Source organism: Hypanus sabinus, chromosome 7 (assembly GCF_030144855.1).
Source record: "Hypanus sabinus isolate sHypSab1 chromosome 7, sHypSab1.hap1, whole genome shotgun sequence".
In the NCBI taxonomy this organism is placed as follows: Eukaryota; Metazoa; Chordata; class Chondrichthyes; order Myliobatiformes; family Dasyatidae; genus Hypanus; species Hypanus sabinus.
This window is the reverse complement of record NC_082712.1, coordinates 66,639,040-66,660,313: the sequence shown is the minus strand read 5'-3', so window position 1 is coordinate 66,660,313 and position 21,274 is coordinate 66,639,040.

Here is a 21,274-nt window from a genome sequence, read left to right as displayed (position 1 = left end):
AGCCTTCAGATTTACATTATGAAAACTAACAATAGACAAGCAATATGGCTTCCACCAGAAGTGAATAGAAAATTAATTAAAATGGAATTGGACACTGGCTCAGCTATTTTAGTCATTCTACGAAATGAGTTTGCATGGCATTTCAAAGATACTGAACAGGTGACTACAGATATCCTATTAAGAACTTATACTGGAGAAAAGATGATTTCCATGGGAATGATATCCATACTAGTGAAATACAACAACCAAAAAGCTACATTCGGCTATTATTGTGATTTCTGTAAAGTGTGCAAGAAACCGGCTGGATTTGAACCCAGGGCTATTCATTTTAAAGTCCGCTGCTGATGCCTCTATACCATCAGCCAGCTATAACTTGGGGCTTGCATATAGTAAAAACAAGAGGGCTTGTGGGGCCATGATTGGCTGAGATAACTACAATTTGCATGCCACATCCCCTGCAGTAGATTCGAATATAAATTAAGAAAGTTACTGGATGATGTCACAGCAGTGTTCAAGTATGGCATTGGAAAATTCAAACATATCCAGGGTAAAATAGGGTTAAATGAAATTGCCACACCTGAGTTTTACAAAGCCGGAATAGTCTTTACACTATCTGTAATAAAGTAGCCAGTGAGCTAGATCACAAGGAGTCTGAAGGAATTATTTCCAAGGCTGAGTGGAGCCCTTGGGCAATGACTGAGGTCCCAGTAGCCAAGAAAGATGGGTCTGTCAGGATCTGAGCTTATTTTAAACTCACTACTGAAAGTAGATCTTCTCCCCAGGATAGAGGATATCTTTGCAAATCTTCCTGGAGGAAAACACTTTATCAAAGTGAAAATAGCTTAGGCTCACCTGCAGATGGTCGTGGAAGCAGACTCCAAAATGTTTCTCACCATCAACATTCACAAAGCATTTTAGGTCTTTTATAAGATTTCTGGTTTGGCATCTTTATCTGCACTCTGGCTGAAGCTATCGTCTAGATGCTGCAAGGCTGCTAGGCCCTTAGTGTTACCTAGATGACAATGAACATCTCCAAAATCTCATGACAGTGTTAAAAGGATTAGAAAATTATGGGCATAGAGCATGACATGACAAGTGTGAATTCTTTAAACTAAACTCTTACTGTTGTTACATCCGTAGCCCCCTCCTTTGTGAGAATTGCCAGATCACTGTTGGGTTGAGTCAAAAGGGGGGCCCAAGACATGAGGGGGAGAGTGCAGGATGTCACGTTTCTCCCCCCCACCATAGCGATATAAAGCTACGGGACATGGACATTGTCTCTTGGAGACAGATTTGTGGATTGAGATGCTCTGCTACGTGAATGCCCTCGGGCAAAGTGGGCTGGTTGAGGGAGAGATTGCATCACCCCCAACCTGATTGACATCTATGACCCTGCGAGTCAGAATAAAAGAGGGGCTGTAGGAACAACCCCTCAGATGCAACAGAAGAAACGTTAAGCAACCACGTAACAGCAGACGGTCATCGGAAACCAAGCCACGTGTGTTCAATTGGTGGCTGAAACCATGGAAAATGGCTTTTTAGCTAACAACGGGGAAACCCGCTCCCCTGACTCAACAGATTGACATCATAAAAGACATTGGGCAAGTTTAAATGCCTCCCTCTCTTAAACCCAAAACGCTGCAGCCTGAAAGAGCTAATGACTTTTATATTTCCATCGGACAATACATTATCCCCTAGACAATGATAGAGTTACGTTTTATTGGTTATGATCATACCTGCGCTTTAGATTTAGTATTGACGACGTATATTATCTGTATGTTTGCATTAATCTTATTTTTGTGCCCCTTTATCAATAAATACTTTAAAAAATAGTACCATCAGACTTCAACGGACCTCTCTATCTTTGCTGGCAATTGATCCAGTTACGGGATTTCGTAACACTGTGCTCAGACGATTGACACACAAGGATTACACAAGTGTGCTGAAAAAATTCAAGCAGTGGTAGACACCCCAAGGCCAAAGGATGTGTTGCAGTTGTGGTCCTTTTTAGGATTTGTCACTTACTATAGCAGGTTCCCTCCACACATGGGAACTGTGCTCCACCCCTTGAACTCATGACTACAGATCAGGAAGAAATGGCAATGGACAAAGCAGTGTGAGGTGGCTTTCAAAAAGGCAAAGAAAATGGTGACAGCAGACAGTGTACTCACACAGTATGATCTACATTATCCAGTGAAACTTGTTTGTGACACCTTGGCTTATGGTATAGGGTGAGCATGTCTCATGTTATGAGTGATGGAAGTGAACCCGCAAAGACTTTACATCACGTTCCCTTACCTCTGCAAAGAAAAACCACCCACAGATTAACAGGGGGGCCTTGAGTCTGGTTTTCATTGTAAAACCTTTCAACCATTGGTTGTATGTGGGAGAGTTTACCCTCATTACTGATCATCAAACAATAATACCCATTTTCAATCCGCAGAAGGATGTTCCACGAATAGCAGTATCACAAATTCTGAGATGACTCTATTTCTTGGAGGACACCATTACAAGATTGAATTCAAGAGGACATCTGTAACGTGGAAGCAGGTTCATAGTGTTGGTAAGTGAGACAGAAGTCACCGATTACAAATAAGTATATTAATCATTTATTCCCAAATAGTAAAAGTTTAACCAATTCTCTAAGTCCCTGAGTTACACAGACCACAACATTAAATATTAAAAAAAAACAGATTTTAAATAAGACTGTGAACAAGCCTTCTAAGTCTAGAGCATACTTTCTCAATAGTTCTTCAGTAATGGCCACAACGACAGCTTGAAGAGGGCCCTGAGGATTGCAGAAAGAGAAGAAGTTTCCACATGTGCTATTCTTATATCCCTGAAGTGCTTGAAACCAGACACTGGTACGGTGACACACAATAGAACCAATGGAAAGGAATAGCTGCATACTTCAAATGGGCCAGTCAATGACCAACAGGATGGAAGTGGCTTTCAACTGACAAGTAAACTAACCACCACATAACAACACTAATCATGGAAATGCTGATGGATTATCCCATTTAACCTGGAAAAAGGAAACACTTGCAAAATTTACAGAAGAGGACACTCTTCTGGATGTTGCCTCCCTAATACAAATCAAAAGTTTCCCTATTTTGGATGAGAGGATCCCAAGGGACACCAGAAAATACCCAGCACTGTGTCAGGTCTACAAGGACACCCAAAATGCCTGGAATATGCAGCAGAAATCTCAGTTCTCCTATTTTTACTGGTGCCAGGATGAACTTGCTCATGACAGGGGTTGCCATACGTGGGGATTGAGAGTTGTTGTAGCATATAAGATGAGATCTAAAGTGTTGGGGGAACTATATGCTGATTATCTAGGCATAGACAAAATGGAAGTGTTGGCTCAAAGTTTTGTCTGGTGGCCTGGGATAGATCAGCAGATCAAGCAGCTTACCATGCTCTGTTCAGGATGCCAGTACATCCAGAAGATGCCAAGATCAGCGCCTCTCCATTCCTGGAAATGGCCTGCATTGCACTGGCAGAGGATTCATGTAGATTTTGCTGGACCATTCATGGGACAAATTGCTTAATAGTAGTGGATGCAAAGTGTCTTGCAGTGTCTAAAAGTTTTCTTAATAGCCTTCACTACAGCCTCACACACTCTTGATGTGCCTCTTCTCAAGGACTGGTGTTTCATAGCACTTAATCGGTGATAATGGACCAAAGTTTGATGCAGAACAGTTTCAGCCATTCCTGAAAATGAATGGAATAAGACATTATATCTGCACCAATCTACAAATGGCTCAGCGGAAGGGTTTGTTCAGACTTCAAAGGATACACTGCAAACAATGTCAGCAGAACACACTACATTGACTCTGAACCAAGAGCTCTCCAATTTCTTCCTTGCATGTTTTAATGTAGTGCACTCAACAACCAACAACCTTTAGCTCTGCTGTTCCTGAGTCAACCCTGCACTCACACTTGAGTCTGCTCAAACTCAATCCCAGAAGTGTATGCAGGACAAACTGTTGAGTCAAATTGAGGGTTCCTTGAACAAGTAGGTTTGATAGTTCACTCCTGGACAAGCAGTCTTACTGAGGATTTGCGGTTACTTGGAAAGATTAAGGACAGAACTTGACCACTCGGCTACACACTGGAGATTATGTTTGATATCATCTGGAGACAAAAAAAAGTGTTCAACTAAGGAGGGCAGATTCAACTGTTAGAGAAGGAAGGCGACCCGAGCTGTCAGAGCCACTTCCTGCAGTCCCACAGCCAGCTCCTACAACTGGAGGAGGCCCTGAGCCTGAAATCATTTCACAGCCCCAAGTCTCACCTGCCGATCAGAGTGATCCCACCTCGTCAGGAAAGACGATATCCAACAAGAGTAACAAATCTTCCACAAAGATTAAATCTTTAGGACTGAATGGAGCAATTTAAAGTTGTTCCATTAATTTATATATTAGAATATACTGTGTATACAGTTGAAATGCATTTTATATTGAGTTGGAGCTTATAGGTAAACAGAGTAAAGTACTGTGTATTTAATATTCCAGTAAAATTTGAATAATCTTGAAAATATATTGTTTGATTAAGCCATTTTTGTTTCTGTAATTAATTGCAGGTAATAATTGCATGTAAAAATGACATGTCATTATACCGCTAGGTCATATGTGCATGTCTCATTTAAAGTAAAAATGAAGTTAGACTTGCATTCCTGACTCTCTTGCTTTCTTTTCAATTTGTTTTTTTTATTATGTTTTGGAGTTACAAAACATAATATTAACCTTTAGTGAATTCTGAACGAGGACTTCTAAATCCCTATGCCCCACTGATGTTAAAATTATTTCCCCAATTTCACAAGAAACTCATGTTCTCAGTATTATTTATTAATAATTTATTTACTATTATTATTTTTTGGAACTGCACAGTTTGTCGCCTTTTGCACATTGGTTGTTTGTCAGTCTTTGTTTATGTTCCATTGTTATATTGTATTTCTCTTTATCTACTGTGAATGCCCACATGAAAATTAATCTCAGGGTAGTTTATGGTGACATCTATGTACTTTCATAATAAATTCACTTTGAACTTTGAACTTCTTTATCAATTTTTCTTCGGACCATTCAGCTTTCCAAGCACCTTCTCCTTAGTTTTACTGTCCACACTCATTTCTGCCACCAGACACTCTAATTTCTGGCATACTGCTCTTGTGTTTGACAGTGAAGACTGATGTAAAATACTTATTGAGTTTGTCGACCATTTCTTTGTACACCATTACTATGTCTCCAACATCATTTTCCAGCAATCTAATATCTACTCTTGCATCTCTTTAACTCTATATAATCGGAAAAAAATTGGTATAATTTTTTTAATTACTAGCTAGCTTACCTTTGTATTTTAATTTTTCTTTCTTTTTTTTCAGCTGTCTTCTACTGGGTTTAAAAGCTTCCCTATCCTCTAACGAGTTGGTCATTTAAGGTTGAAATGAAGAACCTTTAATATAGGCTCAGTTTTGTAGCTGTACTTCCAATAATTTGATTTTATGAAGTACTGCTTCAAACAAATTTGGTTAAAACTCTTAAATTCTGTGCCTCATAACTTGGAGAGGGCCACGTTCAACTATATATTGGTGCTGTGATGGGAGTTGTCACATGAACGTGGAAGTTAAAACAATCTAAATTACATTGCATTTTGTTCATATAGACCAATAGTTCATAAACATTTTGGGTTATTGCTCCTTTGGCTCTCAGCCTACTTTCCCAGTAGTCCCCTTTCCCTTTCTGTCCATTACTATAATGATTTTTGGTTTATGATACACAGTGAATAGAAAGTGTAAATTTAAAACAGTAACAAAAAATTGCAAAAGTTGTACAAATCTGTCTAAAGCTACAAATAAAAACATTTATTTATTTATTAAAGTAAAATAATTTCATCAACAATTTTAGAGCATATATTAATAGTCCAACTATTCAGTTCCTCATTGCTTTTTCACCTTTCATTGAGATCGATGGGCTCGGTGCAGTGGCATCAGCTTCTCAACATCAGGTTGAATGTCACTCAGGAGTCTCAGATGCTCATATTCAGTAATTTACAGTCTGTTTCATTGCTTTGAAAGAAGTTGGGTGACTGCACTGAAACCACACTCCACTAAATGTGATGTTGGAAAGGCAATAAAGAACACCTTGACCTTTTTCTACAGTGCAGGAGAGCATTGAGAGATTTCTTTCTTCATTCAAAAATCTTGATACGATTTTTTTTTGAATGTCGCTTTCAGTTCAAAGCCATTTTGTAGTGAGAACAGTTCTTCCTCCTTCCTTCCTGTTAATTCCTTATAACAAGTGCTCGGGAATGGATTTATTAGCTAACCTGGAATTTGAATCGAGAGAAGATCCTGAAATCTCTCTGACATGTCTTTATGCAGCTCATTCAGTTGGGCCCAGTATATCTAAAGATCATAATCTGCCATTTTTCAATTTTTCTTCCAACTCAAAGGGGCTCAGAAATTGGAAAAGGTCATGTTTGGGTTGGCCAGTATTGCACTTTATATAGAGTTAACTTGGACATAAATATGGAACAATTACTTTGATTTTGATAAGATTGACAGCATTTGTTTGCAATTGAAGAATGCTTTAATTAAACATATCCAATAATTCAGACACATAAGCAATGTCATGCCTAATATTCTTGAGTTGATTATGAATGAATTATTTGAGTATTCTTAGAATTTTATCACATTTTCAAAAAGTGCATAAAAGAGTCTCAGGTAGTTTCTTTTGAGAGCCATTTGACTTCTATATGTAATAGCAAGAGTCCAAACTGTTCGTCATACTACTCAATACAAATCTCTTGAAATAGTCAAGAATTGACAGCATGGAACTTGATATTATTTACCATTGTAATAACAGTATTTAATCATTTGTTTAGTCAATCACTTAGGTTTTTATGTGACAAGATGTTGTCTGAAAAATACACGGTGAATGACAAATATGTTCAGTACAGTTTACTTCAACAAAATAGTAACCCCATAGTGGTGTCCTGTCATTGATTGTGCCCCATCAGTGGCACAAACAACAATGTTGGAGAGAAGAACTTCCTTCTTTTTGAAAAATTGCTCAACAACCCAAAATATTAACTCCGCCATCATATTTGTTTCTGGTCCCCTTGCAAATAACAACTCTTGAACCATGATTTTGTCTTTTATGAAGTGAGCATGATGAAGAGGCAAAGATTCATTGCCTGGCAATATGGACTTATCAAACTGTGGATCAAATTCTGATGTCCTGAGTGTTATGTTTGTTCTTAATAAAGACAAACTTAGCATGAGCTTAAATTAGAATATTTTATTACTATAGCTGCTCAACCCTGTGCACACACAACCCAATCACCATTGTGTCTTCTGCTTTCGGATGAACCCCCTTGCATTGTGCACTTTATTATGCATACATGATTCCACATTATCCCCATTGAAAGATAAACAACGTCCTCATAAACCTGCAAGGAATAATAATCCTTCCCAATACAAATATATACATTCCATAACAGGTCTCTTTTCCTTTTTTTTCAAAATTTTCTGCTTTTCAGCATTTTAACTTCAATTGTAATGAGAAACTACAATCCCTGGTCCACTCCTAATCTTTCAACCAGTCTTTGAGGTGGTTTAGTGGTCCATTGTGGTCTGCTATTCATTTCCACAGGTGTGTTGCTTGCATTTGTTGCATTAATATTTATGACATTTTGAGAACTCTGATCAACATGTCCTTTTTTTTACATCTGCTGGACTCTTTGGTGTACTGATAGGTGATGTGTTACAGCATGATCATAGATCTATGCAGTTCTTTCTTGGAGATATCCCTCACTCCATCTGGATGTGCTTGGAATGTTGAGCTACTTGCTCTTGCGCATATCCTTGCATGGGCCATGTGCCAGAATTAAGATCTCAGATTCGCGTTTGATCTCTAGGCTTCAAAACTGTTTGGCTTTTCACAGTGCTGTTGTGATACTGTTTCTGTTTTTCTTTCCCTTTCACTTTAGCCAACTTGACCTTAGGTGCTCCTTTGGTGACAACAGATTTTCATGTGTTGGAATGTTAGTGCGTATGTGTCAACCCATCAGCATTTGAGCTGGTGAAAGGCCATCTGCAGTGGCACACTCCTATAAATCACTAACCTCTCTGGAAGTGCTCTTGTCCTTCTTGTGCTCTCCTCATGAAGCCCTTCACTATCTTGACTGAACTCTTTGCTAGGCCATTAGATTTTGAGTGATGTCAGCTTGAAGCTCTGTGTCAAAGCTTCTAAGCATTGGTGAAGGACTCAAATTTACAGCTTGAAAATTGTGGACCATTTCCTGATATCACTTCATGTGGAACTCCACACCTTACTAACACAGCTTTCAGGAAGGTGATGACTGTTTTGCTGGATGTTGATTGCAGTGTTGCAAACTTTGGGAAATTAGAAAAGTAGTCTTACAACAATATGATGACTAATATGACAATCAAACAAATCTGGCCATCTTTTCTGTATTGCCTCTTTGAGTTATTTCATTGTTTCATCTGAACCTGTTGCTTTCTAATCTCCTCTGTTCTATCAGGAGATACTGGAAGGGAGATGACAAACATTGGCCTGTATATAGTATCTATATTATCCTCCTGGTCAGCCTTTTCTTTCTTGTCAACTGCCCGAGATAGCACATCAGCAGCGAACGTATGTTTTCCTGGTGTGTAGGTCTTCACATCATACTTCTGCAGCCTTACAACATGGGCTGTATCTTCGTGGGACAGTCATTCAGTGGTTTGGACATAATTGAACCCATTGATTCATGGTCTGTCTCCACTTCAAAAGTTTGTCCATAGATGTACTGATGGAACCTTTTGTATGTATGTTGTGACAAGAAACCTTGGCAAGGATGGTGAGGAACCAAGTTCTAGAGTATCTGAGACTAGTATCAAGTCACAATGTAGGTCTGAAATGAAGGCAGCATTCTAAACTGAATGCAAGATGAGAAACCAAAGTTGAGCTGATGATTGAGCACCTAATCTCAGTTCAGGTGCTATTTAAATATTAAAATCCTAGCACCGAAGCATGCCTGCCAATTAGGGTGGGTCTGAATTCTTAAAGGGCCATGCCAGCTATCTGTATTCTGGAGAGTTAAAGCATTTAACCTCCAGAGACTGGCACAATCGATGCACATCCTAACAGGACCCCATCCCCTATGGCCAACTCCTGATGGCCCTGGCTGCTCAGCTGATAGTAGTCACAGATGAACGCTATATTCAAGGTGCCCATTTCTGGTAACCCGCACCTAGTCCACAAGCAAATACTGAACACCCTGAACAGTTTGTGAATCCAGAATTCTTTTTTATGGTGAAGACCTGTTCCCCATCAGCAGCCCAGGTGATGCTGGTACTGATGGTGGGGCAAAAGGTTTTCATTTGGAAATGTGGAAGGTGGGATTGATCTTTAGGGCCTTGGGGAGCTGCAGGGTGTTAGCCACCAGCTTTACTTTCTTGAGAACCTTGAAGGATCCAATGAGCTTGGGTGCCAATTTCCTAGAATCCATCTGGAGAGGCAAATCCTGAGTAGAGATCTTGTCCTGTTGCCCAGGCTGCAAATCTGGTCCCTGTCTTTCCTTGTGGTTAGTCTTTATTTCAGCCTTCCAGGTCGAGGACAACAAAATTTACCTTGCCCTAGTCCATTTTGGTCTTTGGCTGCAGGAACACCAACCGCGGCCTCTGGGTTCAGGGAAGAGTGGCGGAGAATTTTCAAATACCCAAATTCCACAGAAAATTGTTGCTTTCACCTTTGATTGGGGCAAATAGTGGTAAGCTGCACCTCTCTTTCCGATTCTACCAACTGATGGGACCAGGCATCCAGTTTCTGATTATTTGACCCCGATCAATAGGGCAGGGTGAAATTGAAGTCGTTAAAGAAAAGAGACCACCTGGTCTGCCTGGAGTTCATTCTTTCAGCCCCCTGAATATGAGCCACGTTCTTGTGGTCTGTCCATACAATAAAAGTTTCAAGCCAGTGACACCATTCCCCCAATGCCAACATGACCGTAAGCAACTCTCTATTACCGATGTCATAGTTCACCTCTGCCGGGGATAGCTGCCCGGAGAAGAATACACACGAGTGCATCTTGTAGTCCGAACATGTCCGTTGAGACAACACTGCACCTACTCCAACGTGTAATACGTCTACCTCCACGATCAAGGAAAGGTCTGGGTTAGGTGAAACCAAAATGGGAGCTGGCATGAACTGTGGTTTGAGCTCTGCAAAAGTAGCCCCGACATTGGTCGTCTAAACAAACGAGCTTGTGGATCTCTTAGGGCTCCCTATGAAGTCACCATGGAGTTGAAGTTCCTGACGAACTTGCTGTAGAAGTTGGAAAATCATAGGAATCGGTGAACTTGTTTCATACTGGATGGGCTGGCCTATCTCTGACAGCCTGGGTCTTAGTAGTATCTATCATTTTTTTCTTCAGCAGTTTGATTGAGGCACGACTGTGCAGGCACGTGGACATTAGCAAGTTAGACAGGTGGGAAGAACTTAAAAGGAGATAATTTTTTCTACAGTGGTTTGATCAAGGCACGACTGCGCAGGCACGTTGAAGTCAGTGAGTTAGACCAGCAGGATGAATTTAAAAAGAAGAAAGCTTTATAGAGTGGGTGTTGAGTAGAGGGAGTCAAAGTAGGAGGGCTTTGGCTCAACAGGGTTTCAGTGTTAAAGGGGCAAGGCAAGGTACGTTACTTGTGAAGAATAGGAATAGGAAGTATGTCTGTGAGGCTGGTATTCTGTACTGTGTGTCAGATGTGAGATGTCTGGGAGACTCCCAGCACTGCACGAGGTGCATTGAGCTGCAGCTCCTTAGGGACTGGGTTAGGGAATAGGAGATGCAACTCGATGACCTTTGTCTGGTCAGGGAAAGTGAGGCGGTGATAGATAGGAGCTATAGGCAAGGAGTCACACAAGAGCCTTGAGAGACAGATATTTGTATGACAGTCAGGGGAGGGAAGGGCAAGAGTCAGATACAAGGACGTACACCTGTGGCTGTCCCCCGTAACAATAAGTTCTCTCATTTGGGTACTATTGTGAGGGACAACCTACCTGGGGGAGGCAACAGCGACTGACCCTCTGGCACAGAGACCGGCCCTGTAGCTCAGAAGGGTAGGGAAAAGAAAAGGATGACAGCAGTGATAGGGAACTCTATAGTTAGGGTGTAAGACGGGTGATTCGGTGGATGTGGGAGAGAAACATAGATGGTAGTTTGGCTCCAAGGTGTCAGGGTCTGGGATGTTCCTGATCGCATCCATGATATCCTGAGGTGGGAAGGTGAATAGTCAGAAGTAGTAGTACATATTGGTACCAACGACATAGGTAGGAAAAGGGAGGAGGTCCTGAAAACAGAGTGAGGAAAGAAGCTGAAAAGCAGGACCCCAAGGGTAGTAATCTCAGGATTACTGCCTATGCCACATGACAGTGAGTATAGGAATAGAAAAAGGTGGAGGATAAGTGCATGACTGAGGGATTGGAGCAGGGGGTAAAGATTCAGATTTCTGGATCACTGGGATATCTTTTGCAGCAGGTGTGACCTGTACAATAAGGATATGCTGCACTTGAATCTAAGGAGGACCAATATCCTGACAGGGAGATTTGCTAAGGCAATTGGGGAGAATTTGATTAGAATTGCTGGGGGGTGGGAACTGAACTGAAGAGATGGAGGAGGGGAAGTTGGTAAACAAATAAAGAAAGCTTGTAGGCAGTGTGAGAGGGAGGATAGGCAGGTGATAGAGAAGGGATGCGCTCAGATCGATGGTTTGAGATGTGTCTATTTTAATGCAAGGGGTATAATGAACAAAGCAGATGAGCTTAGGGCGTGGATCAGTACTTGGAGCTATGATGTTGTGGCCATTACAAAGACTTGGATGGCTCAGGGGCAGGAATGACTACTTAGAGTGCTAGGCTTTAGATGTTTCAGAAAGGACAGGGAGGGAGGCAAAAGAGGTGGGGGAGTGGCACTGCAGATCAAAGATAGAGCCACTGCTACAGAAAAGGAGGAAGTCATTGAGGGATTGTCTACTGAGTTCCTGTAGGGGGAAGTTAGAAGCAGGAAGGGGTCAATAACTCTACTGGGTATTTTTTATTGACCACCCAATAGTAACAGGGACATCGAGGAGCAGATAGGGTGACAGATTCTGGAATGGTGCAATGTTAACAGGGTTGTCGTGATGGGAGATTTTAATTTCCCCAATGTTGTTTGGTATCTCCCTATAGCAAGGGGTTTAGATGGAGTGTTTGTTAGATGTGTTCAGGAAGTTTTCCTGACACAATATGTAGATAAGCCTACAGGAGGAGAGGGGGTACTTGATCTGGTATTGGGAAATGAACCTGGTCAGGTGTCAGGTCTATTAGTGGAAGAGCATTTTGAAGATAGTGATCACAATTCTATCTCCTTTACCATAGCATTGGAGAGGGATAGGAGCAGAGAAGTCAGTATAATATTTAATTAGAGTAATGGGAAATATGAAGCTATCAGGCAAGAACTTGGAAGCATAAACTGGGAACAGATGTCCTCAGGGAAATGTACGGAAGAAATGTAGCAAATATTCAGGGGATATTTGCATGATGTTCTGCATGGGTACATTCCAATGAGACAGGGAAAGAGTAGTAAGGTACAGGAACCATGGTGTACAAAGGCTGTAGAAAATATAGTCAGAAAGAAAAGCTTATGAAAGGTTCAAAAAATTAGGTAATGATAGAGATCTAGAAAATTATAAGGCTAGCAGAAAGGAGCTTAAGAATGAAATTAGGAGAGCCAGAAGGGGCCATGAGAAGGCCTTTGTAAACAGGATTAAGGAAAACCCCAAGGCATTCTTCAAGTATGTGAATAGGAAGATGGTAAGATGTGAGAGAATAAGACCAATCAAGTGTGGCAGTGGAAAAGTGTGTATGGAACTGGAGGAGATAGCAGAGGTGCTTAATGAATACTTTGTTTCAGAATTCACTACAGAAAATGATCTTGGCAATTGTAGGGATGACTTCCAGTGGACTGAAAAGCTTGAGCATATAGATATTAAGAAAGAGGATGTGCTGGATCTTTTGGATAAGTCTTTGGGACCGGACGAGGTATACCCCAAGCTACTGTGGGAGGCGAGGGAGGAGACTGCTGAGACTCTGGCAATGATCTATGCATTGTCAATGGATACAGGAGAAATTCCAGAGGATTGTAGTGTTGCAGGTGTTGTTCTCTTATTCAAGAAAGGGAGTTGAGATGGCCCAAGAAAGTATAAACTAGTGAGTCTTACTTCAGTGGTTAGTAAGTTGATGGAGAAGATCCTGAGAGGCTGGATTTGTGAACATTTTGAGATGCATAATATGATCAGGAATAATCATCATGGCTTTGTCAAAGGCAGGACATGCCTTACAACCCTGATTGAATTTTTTGAGGATGTGACTAAACAAATCAATGAAAGTAGAGCAGTAAATGTAGTGTATATGAGTTTCAGCAAGGCATTTGATAAGGTACCCCATGCAAGCCTTATTGAGAAAGTAAGGAGGCATGGGATCCAAGGAGACTTTGCATTGTGGGTCTAGAATAGGTTCACCCATAAAAGGCAAAGAGTGGTTGTAGATGGGTCATATTCTGCATGGAGGCCAGTGACCAGTGGTGTGCCTCATGGATCTGCTCTTGGACCCCTTCTCTTCATGTTTTTTATAAATGACCTGGATGAAGAAGTGGAGGAATGGGTTAGTAAATATGCTGATGACACAAAGGTTGTGGATATTGTGGATAGTGTGGAGGGCTGTCAGAAGTTATATCGGGACATTGATAGGTTTCAAAACTGGGCTGACAAATGACAGTTGGAGTTCAACCTAGTTAAGTGTGAGGTTGTTCATTTTTGTAGGTCAAATATGATGACAGAATATAGTATTAATGGTAGGAATCTTGGCAGTGTGCGGGATCAGGGGGATCTTAGGGCTTGAGTATATCGGACACTCAAAGTTGCTGCGCAGGTTGACCGGGTGATTAAAAAGGCATAAGGCATATTGGCCTTCATCAACCATGGGATTGAGTTCAAGAGCTGAGATGTAATGTTACAGCTATATAGGATCCTAGTCAGACCCCATTTGGAGTACTGTGCTCAGTTTTGGTCACCTCACTACAGAAAGGATGTGGAAACTATAGAAAGGGTGTAGAGGAGATTTACAAGGATGTTGACTGTATTGGGGAGCATGCCTTATGAGAATAGTTTAAGTGAACTTGGCCTTTTCTCCTTGGAGCAATGGAGGATGAGAGGTGACTTGATAGAGGTGTATAAGATGATGAGAGGCATTGATTGTGTGGATAGTCAGAGGCTTTTTCCCAGGGCTGAAATGGCTGACACAAAAGGGCAGAGTTTTAAGGTGCTCAGAAGCAGGTACAGAGGAAATATCAGGGGTAAGTTTTTTTTTTACGCAGAGAGGGGTGAGTGCGTGGAATGGGCTGCTGGTGATATTGGTGGAGCCGGATACAATAGGGTCTTTTAAGAGACTTTTGGATAGGTACATGGACCTTAGAAAAATAGAGGGCTATGGGTAACCCTAGGTAATTTCTAAAGTAAAGACATGTTCGGCACAGCTTTGTAGGCTGAAAGGCCTGTATTGTGCTGTAGGTTTTCTTTGTTCTACGTTCTATGTTCTATGTTCTACCTTGAGTTTGCCATTAGAGATGATAAAACTCAAAAATGACTGGCTCATCGACATCTGGTTACCTCCTCCTGTAGTCAATAATCAGCTCTTTGGTTCAGCTGACATTTAGTGAGATATTTTTGTTGGAGTATTTTCAATCTCCCTCCTATATTCTGATTTGCTGGTAAAGTTGATTCAGCCAGCAGCAGTAGTGTCATCACTACTTAAATATGACTTTGGAGCTGTGCTTAGTCTCACAGTCATAAGTATAAAGTGAGTAGAGCGGGGGGGGGGGGGGTGGGGGGGCTAAGCACATAGCCTTGTTCTCACCTGTGCTGAAGGTGATTATGGAGGAAGTGTTGTTGCTTTTCTGAACTGACTGGGGTCTGCAAATGAGGATCCAGTTGCACAAGAGGATATTGAGGCCTAAGTCTTGTAACATCTACATATAATGCCTGGAAAGTGGATGAAACCATTCAAATGTTTTTAAAGCCAAAACTTTTATGATAGTCACAGAGTCCTAGACCACAAAGCAATACAGCACAGAAAGGGGACCTTTGACCCTACTCATCCATGCTGAGGAAGATGCTGTATTGGTTGATCAGACGCAAAAGACCAAAACAATTGTAGTGACAGAAAGCACAAACCACACTAAATACTACATAGTAAGTTACAAGCACTTCCACCACAATTTCAGGGCTCATGACTCATAGTCTACTTTTTATTGTTGCTGTTGTTGGGAGACTTGATGGTTGTTGTTATTAGAGGAGCTCCGAACTCTGACTCAATGAAATCACCCTGAAGTTGAAGGTGACTCAATAAATCGCAGTTCAATCCACAAGTATAGAGACAAAATGCATGCAGAGACAGATAAAATCTTTGGTCTTCTGTTCTCATGCCAGTAGTGCCCGAGGCCAAAAGGAATCCAGCTGCTATTAGCAACCATTTAACACACCTAAGGTGTTTAACTTGTACAGACACCTTCCCATGCTGCAAACTCACAAAGAGTTAAAATGTCACTTGGAATTGTTCAGACTTTCATACTATTTTTACAAAATTTACTACACCGCATCACAGATGCCCATCTAAGCTAATCCTATTTGCTGGTGTTTGACACACATTACTTTAAACCTTTCTTATCTACATTCATGTCCAAGTGTCTTTCAAATGTTAGTATTGCATCTGCCTTAACTACTTTCTCTGGAGGCTTGCTCAGTACATTTACCACCCTCTGTGTGAAGAAGTTGCCTCTCAGGTCACTTTTAAATCTTTTCCCTTTCACCTTAAAGATATGCTTGCTCATTTTTGAGTCAATTTAACTGGGAAAAAAGACTGTGTACAACCAACCGATTTTCCCATTTGTTCTTTATCATTTAGCAGGTGCCTTTGGTGATTTTGAAAGTTCAAGATCATCTAGGCAGAAGTAGATAAAAAGACTTGTATTCTCATATCACTTTCCACAATACTAGGATATCATCAATCAGTTAAATGGCAACAAAGCACATTTGCAAGTGTATTTGAAGTTGGAATATAGAACAAATGACCCTTTGCGTGTGCACATCAAGCTCCCACAAACATTCAATAATAATTGATAAATGTAGGATAAATATTGCCAGGATACCAGACAGCGCATTTGTGCCTTTTTCAAAATTGTCTTTTAAATCAACTAGAGTGGGCTAATGGTCAATACAACTAGGAGGCAATTAGGATATTAATAAGTTTTAGACAAGAACAGGCCATTTGGCCCAACAAAGCTTGCCAAATTCCTGTTCACATTGTATGTCAAAATAATTATCAATGTTAGATTTGAAAGTCTTTCAGGTACTACTGTCAACTACACAGCTAGTTCCATGTGTCCACAACTCACCGTGTAAAGAAAGGCTTCCTGATGTTAGTCTGAAATCTCCTTTAATCAGTCTCCACCTATGGCCCTGTGCCCTCATTGATGGATTAATTTTTAAGTAGCAGCTGGCATCAACCTTATTTACTTATACCCTTAATGATTCTGAGCACTTCTATCATGCCTCTCCTACATCTGCTTAGCCTTAGAAGATTTAATTCTTTCAGTTCTTCTTCATGGCTCATACCCTGCAGACCAGGAATAAGTCTAGTCACCCCTCTCTGGACTCTCTGCAGCGCCTTCACATCCCCCACACAAAATGGAGACCAAAATTGGCCTCACCAGGACATTATATAACTTAGGGAAAATGTCTCTAAACTCTAACACCACTGAGCACTTTATAAAGCCCGGCATACCATTAGCCTCCCCAATTGCTTTGTGCATTGTCTAGCTGTTGAAAGTGACATCTACCAGGATGCCCAAATCCTTCTCATACAGTGCACATTCTAACTCAAGGCTCCCCCCTCCCGTATATTTATGTGTAATATCTGTGCTTCCTTTACGTGTTGAAAATCCCCGTGGAATCCCACTTTTTGCATCTTCTAGGTGTGAAAATGATCCTCTCACCTTAACTCCTTATTTTCTGTTTTTGAGCCAATTCTGCACCCATTCACACATCTTACCCTGAGTCTCTACCTCCTGGAATTTGATTATTAACTTTTAGTGGGGGTACCTTATAAAAAGCCTTCTGAAAGTTCAAGTAAATTATATCAACCACTTCATTTCTATGATAAACTTTAGTTGCCTCTTCATAGAACTCCAGCAGATTAATAACACATGATTTCCCCTTTCTGAACCAATGCTAGTTTTCTGCTAACATGCCTGTTCTTATCATTTGCTTTTCCATCTCATTCTTTATTAATGTTTCCATCATCTTATCTATGATGCATGTGAAGTTTACTGGTCTATATTTATCAGGGTCGGTGTGGTCACACTTCTTGTATACAGAAACAACTTTAGCCCATTTCCAGTCATTAGGATTTCAGCAATCTTCACTGACTTTTGAAAAATCCATGCTAGGGTTTTGTATATATAATCACAGACCTCTTTAAGTACCCTTGGGTATATGTTGTCTGACCATGGAGATTTATTAACTTTCAGCCTTTTCAGCTGAAGCAGGACCTCACTTTCTAAGATCTCGAAGTCACTTAAAACATTCTTACTTTTTCTTTACTTACTGGCAAATTGCTAGCATCTGCACTGATGAATACTTCAGCAAAATATGAGTTAAGAGTATCCACTATGTTCTTCACTGCATAATTTATTTCCCCATTATTATTCTTAATACAGTTAACTTTCTCCTTGACTTTTCTTTTACTACAAAAGTGTTGAAAAAAAATCAGCAATATCCTTTTCAGGCTGCCTTCTGGCAATCAGAATCTCCCTCTTGACTATAGTGGTCATATTTTCATATGCCCTATGAGGAAGAAGTCACTATGACCATATGTATAATTCAGTCATTGCTACATATTATACACAACTACTCAAATATTATCCCAATGATATGGTTAATTGTATTGCATTTTACTCAAGGAATACCTACTCTGATCTCTCACCGGGTTAAATATTCGTGATCCACCATGCGTGCCAGACAAATAATTAATAGGAGTCTCTGGATTGAGACTTAAATACACAACTTTCTAAATCACAGGAATAAGTTACTTAACTGAAACTGACAGGCAATTTAGAATTACAATTTACTTGAGGAAATCAAACCTACTTCAGTTATACCAAAAGTATATTGCAAATGTGTAATCCTAAGAACACTTTTAGACATTGCTAATACAAAAAAAAACTGCTAGTCCAGTTCATTGGCAGGGGAGTTGCTTGGCTTCATATTTTGCATGGACCAGACCCTCATGCCATGGCATCACCTATTACAGCTACATAGGATGTGGTGGTGCTGTGGGAGAGAACAGAGGTACAGTGAGTGTGTTGGAATCTGGGCTGGGTTGGAGGCTGTTCCTGCAGGCCAGCTAAAACGTTGGTGCTGCTCTCCAGTGTTTGCTCTCTAGAAGACAAGCTGATTTGCCTTTGTCTGCAACGGTGTCAGATGAGGAACTGTTGCGTGCTTGTTCTTGCAGAATCATGGCCTCAGTACAACATCCCATGCACCATCAATTTTCAGGTTGTGCCACTCAGAAACTTGAGTTAACACTATTTTTGTGACTGGATGTACTACGGCAACCATACTTTTTGTGTAATGGATGTAAAATGCTGGAGGAAATCAGTAGGCCAGGCAGCATCCATAGAAAAGTTAATGTTTCAAGCCGAGACCTTTCATCACTCCTGAACAAGGGTCTCGGCCTGAAAAGTTGACTGTTTATTCTTTTCCATAGATGCTGCTTGTCCCACTGAGTTCCTCTAGCATTTTGCGTGTGTTGCTTTAGATTTCCAGCATCTGCAGATTTTCTCATGTATGTGCTATATGTGATTATATGCACTGTATTTTGCACCCTTGCTCCAGAGGAAAGAAGTTTTGTTTAGCTGTATAGATGTGCATGATTGAATGACAATTAAACTTGAACTTGAACCTGTTGGACATCTTGTGTATACCTTGCGATATTACGAGACAACACGTTCAAGGCCAGCTGAACTGAATTTTCATGACAGAATCACAGAAGAAAGCTCCAAGACACTGAAGTGGCTCATTTCTGTCTTGATTTATAATGTTTGTAACACTTCCATGTGGTACTTGGCTAACAGATCTCTGATGTTAACAAATTACTATTCATTGACTTCAACTTTTTGCATGCGCCAGTAAACCACTGGCCGCAACAAGTCACCAAATTTTCAACATATCATTTCCTTAATAATCTGCTGGCACACTACAAACCTTGTAAAGATCCTAAAATTTGTTTTGAACTCTGTGTATTATCATGACATTATGGAAAGTCAACAATAAATGAAATAGTTATTTGCCAAAGCAGTTAAGCAAAAAAGAATGAATTTAAGAGGAATCTTGATGAATGTTTGGCTTTGATTGAGGATTGCAGGATAAGCTTATCAATAGATGGCCAAGTATTCTGCAACACAACTGTTTTTCTGAGCTCTCAAGAGACCAATTAAGAAGAGAAAAACTAACCATTGTTAGTCAAATAGGAAAGACTTATTTTAAGAAACTTCATATTTTATTTGTCAGAAGTCCTTTTATTGTGCCCTTAATGATAATTTCTACAGCTTACTTCTGTTCTTTCCATAAACTCAAGAAATATTTTGTCTTGACAAAGAGTACATTTCAATTGTCCTGTTCTAATTGATTCTCAAAGTGACAATTCTCTACGGACATGTTGCATTAACACATGCTCCCGCATGTTCTTAACTAAGCCACATTCCTTGCAAATAATAAAACATGTAGCAATGGCTAAAATCATTTGAGGGGATGTGGAATCAACAAGCAGTTTTCATGTTGTACAGTAGATGACAAGACAGTAGACTCTATAGATTTACGAGAAGGACTAAGTCATTTAGAGCAGTAGACACTAACTTTGGCCAAGAAGAGAATAATTCTCTGTCATCTGGATGCTGCCTGGTTTAGAAGGTGTGTGCTATCATGAGAAGGTGGACAAACCTAGGTTGTTTTCTTTGGAGCAGCAGAGGCTAAGGGGAGATCTGACAGAAGTTTATAAGATTATGAGAGGCATAGACTGAGTAGACAGTGAGTATCTTTCTTCCTGGAGTAGAAATATCTAATACCAGAGGGTATGCTTTGAAGGTGAGAGGGGGTAGGTTCCAAAAGGATGTGAGGGGCAATTTTTTTTTTATCAGAGTACCAGATCCCTGGAATGTGTTACCTGGTACGGTGGCAGAAGCAAGTACATTAGAAGCTTTTAAGAGATGTTTAGATAAGCACTTGAATATGAAGAAGATGGAGGGATATGGGATATGGTAGGAGGGATTAGATTTTGGAGGTTTCTGATTGTGGCTATGTCCACACTAGACCAGAAAATTTTGAAAATGCCGGTTTTGCATAAAAACAATAGGCGTCCACACCAAGTGTTTTTGAAAATACCTCTGTCCACATTAAAACAGGTATTTGGGCAAATCACCTCCTACCAGGCATGCTCAGGGTACATCTACCGAAAACAAGCAACATGTTTGGTGCCGAACCTCACCATGAAAAACTTGGTGCATGTTTGTCCAGTTACAGACTAGAAAAACATAATTGCCAAACAGCGGACAGCTGTTGGCTCTCACACAGGAGAACTTAAACTAAACAAAAATATATACTGAAGCAATCGATAGGGAGTTCACAGACAGTATGACCCGGCTGATGATGAACATTGAAAAACTGACTAACTCTGTTGCATTAATAAAGCACCTTGTTAAATGTATAAAACATGTCTACATCAGTTTTATCTTGTATTTCCATACAATGTTACATTAGGTTGTTACACATCCATTGTCAGAGAAATACTTGCATAAGTAGGTAAACCACCTTCAACCGATCAAGGACAGAAAACAGGGCAAAGTGAGTATACTTATTAATTCAGTAAGTTATAGGTCAAAGTATTTGGAGAGTGCATTTCTAACTCTTCTGGCTTCAGTCTCGTTGCCTTCTGTTCTAAAATTGTTAGGTTGCGTTCAAGAAAACAATGAAATAGCTCGCTGCCATCACCATCTGTTCTGGCACGTCATAACAATGTTTTTAGATTTCTCCAGTTACCCTATCCACACTGCTCTGGCCAATCAGGCACTTTCAAATTTACACACTCTGGAGAGCGTTTCTGAAAATCTCCATTTTAGG